The 2,923-nt window shown below is 37.0% G+C and overlaps 1 long non-coding RNA gene across 1 annotated transcript; it reads right to left on the bottom strand.

Annotated features, from left to right (window-relative positions):
- Positions 1-491: 491 nt before the first annotated feature.
- Positions 492-2,490, bottom strand: LOC141646339 (uncharacterized). Its single transcript, XR_012545516.1, has 2 exons — positions 2,403-2,490; positions 492-695 (listed from the first exon to the last, which is right to left on the bottom strand). It is a non-coding gene; the product is annotated as an uncharacterized LOC141646339 (long non-coding RNA).
- Positions 2,491-2,923: the final 433 nt, after the last annotated feature.

Below are 2,923 nucleotides of genomic sequence, written 5' to 3' on the forward strand. Positions count from 1 at the left end.
ATTAGCCACCCAGGTATAGGTGCCTGGAGTACCCTCAGCAGGCGGAGGAGGAGGAGCTTGTTGATTCTGTTGATTTTGTTGATTTTGGAGAATTTGAGTAAGAACTAGTAAGATAGCATCATCAATGTCTCTTCTTGGCGGAGCCATCTTACAAAAGGGAAAATTTAATTAGTACCTAACAATTAGCAATCACAAACAGACTACCACATAAAATCCTAATTCTACCCATCCTACCCTTCTCTCAAGTTTATTATTTAAAGGTCAAGTGATTTTAAGTGGGGTGCACAAACGTGCGTCGGGAGCAATAGGCTCTGATACCAACTGTGACACCCTTAAATTTAGCGTTATCTAATTACTTAAATTCTACAGAAAAACTGACAGGATATGTTTGTAATTGGTCCAACTAGATAAAAACCTGTAATTTCAAAAAAATTTCTAAACCAATCACAACATTTCCAACATTACCAAGAGGAGGGTGCCAAAACCTGCAATGCTAACGAACTAATTTACATGCCATAGCTAATCTATATGAAAATGTAATGATACAAACCCAAAATAGAAAAGGGAGACATATGTCCCTTCAAATTATATACAAAACCAAAAGTTAAAAGGTTTACTATAAGAATAGCCAAAACTAGGTCCAAGGTTCCTTATGCTCACTAGCTCGTCTGTGACCCCAACAAAGCATCAACAACCTGTCAATCGCATTTTATACAAACACGAAAGCCACAATTCAGTGGGAGTAACCGAGTCCTCCCAGCCACGAATCGTCAAAATTAATGTAACATGTAATGTAACATGTAAACAATTTGATAAACCATTTACTTATCATGTATTCTAACATGTGAACTCTAAACTGACCAAACTAAACTATCATGTAAAACATATAACAAACAGTAATCCAAACTTTATCAATTGTAACCGGCTTACATCTCACCTATTACAATTCATAAAATCACCATACAAGAAAGGGCAATATATCAAAGACAGGCATAAGTTCTTAGCACGGTCAATAGTCACTCTGTAACTCGAGTCTATACCACGAGGTAGGGAAGGTAATCGAACCGGTATCTTGGCTCAGCGGTTAATATTAATAAAACATGGCCAAGACACAACACAACCCTAGCCTAAAATCTGCTTGAGACCTAGACATGCGGATACACACCACCGCACCCAAGACCCACAATTTTTCTAAAACAAAGTGAGTACCCTAAGGAGTCCACCAAAGGGTTGGCTAGTACTTAAGCTGACCACTTACTATCAAAATAAGTAACGAGGTCATGCCCCAACTTGGATATAAATCCACTAGTCAGGAACACAAAGGCTATCAAGCAGTGAACATATACTCGTCAAAGACTATAAAGACCTATCTATGATGAAGGCGAAATACTCACCTAGGACCTAGTCCCGCTAGTCCCAGACTTGAATACTTTTACCCACACCACACAAGACAAGTAAGACACCCACTTAACCATAAGAGGACAAAAAGTCCAACTTACCAACCTAAATGCTAACATTCTATCATGTGAAAGGCTATATAAATGTCTATTCAGCAGACAATCCAACAGTATCCTCAATAAGTATTAAATACCAATTTCCAATTCTAACAATATTAACCATATTAAAGGTTTCGGGGAATCTAGGGCCGTTTCTACAATATAAGAAGCTATTAAATTCAACTAACTACACATGTGGAATAAAGATATAATAAATGGCCTAAAACAAGAAAAAGGCCGATTATCCAATTCATTTAAAATTTCATCCCAACCGAATTTTTACCCGCAACCTCAGCCCTGCGACAGGTACGGGTTACATTGCGGCTGACCAATCACTCAATTAACTGACATCGAATCAGTCAAAGGGACTAAGGCTCAGTTTTCGGCACAATCATCAAAACATTACAATTATCGCTATAAAATTCATTTTGAGCCTATTAATTACAATTTCATTTTGTAAACTATCCTAACATGTGATAACTATCAATATAACATATTTTTTTACCATTAACATAATTTTTAACTACTATTATGATTCATTTCCTAAGTTTAACCATATGTTACTTATTCTTATTATATCATTAATGAACCTAAAATGACGAACAAAGCATGGAAAACCGCGAAACAAGCAACGGGCCGACCCGAGCCGACCATGGGGGCAGTAGTGGGCTCTTTGCGCCACCCCCACACCTCCATTTTTCCATTTTTGTTCGGTATGAGACCGTCTGAAACATAATTAATCGTCCCCAATACTAACATATTAACTTAAACTATCCAAAGGACATGAAATAAACATGCATGCAATCATTTTAACATGTGAAATTAACTACTTAATTAAAAATCACAAAAACATACAAAAATCAAAGCATGTGACGATTTTTCGTCGAGTAACTCGAAATATGTTACCTTAAGCTAGAAAATGAGCAATTAGCACCTTAAAACCCAAACCCTAACAAGCACTAGCCGCTATCCTCGACAATATACGAGTCCCCAAACTCGTCTTCCAATTCTTTACCTAAACAAACAATAAAAACACAACAATAAGTATAAATACCGAATTTGTGCCAAAATTCGTCTTAAAACAACTTCAAGAAAACTGAAATTAAAACATACTAGGTTGTAGATCTCGACGAGAGGATTCCGGAAATGTAAATTTTGCGAAAATCCGATAAGAAATGAGGAAGTTATGTCAAATTTTGGCTTGATTTAGGTATAAAATGGTGTTTGGAAGGTTTTGGTAACTTGAGGAAGATGAACAAAGGCAAAAATCAGAAAAAAGAAAGGTAGGGGAAGGGGATGCCGCGGGTTAGGGGAGAAAGAGAGGAAAAGAGCGGGTTTGAGTCGGGATTTTACGAGTCGGTTTTGGCTCGTTTCGATAATAATTAGAACCGTTGGTCAAATACAAATTCCGACAAGACCAAAGTTCT

Source organism: Silene latifolia, chromosome 3 (genome assembly GCF_048544455.1).
Source record: "Silene latifolia isolate original U9 population chromosome 3, ASM4854445v1, whole genome shotgun sequence".
Classification (NCBI taxonomy): Eukaryota; Viridiplantae; Streptophyta; class Magnoliopsida; order Caryophyllales; family Caryophyllaceae; genus Silene; species Silene latifolia.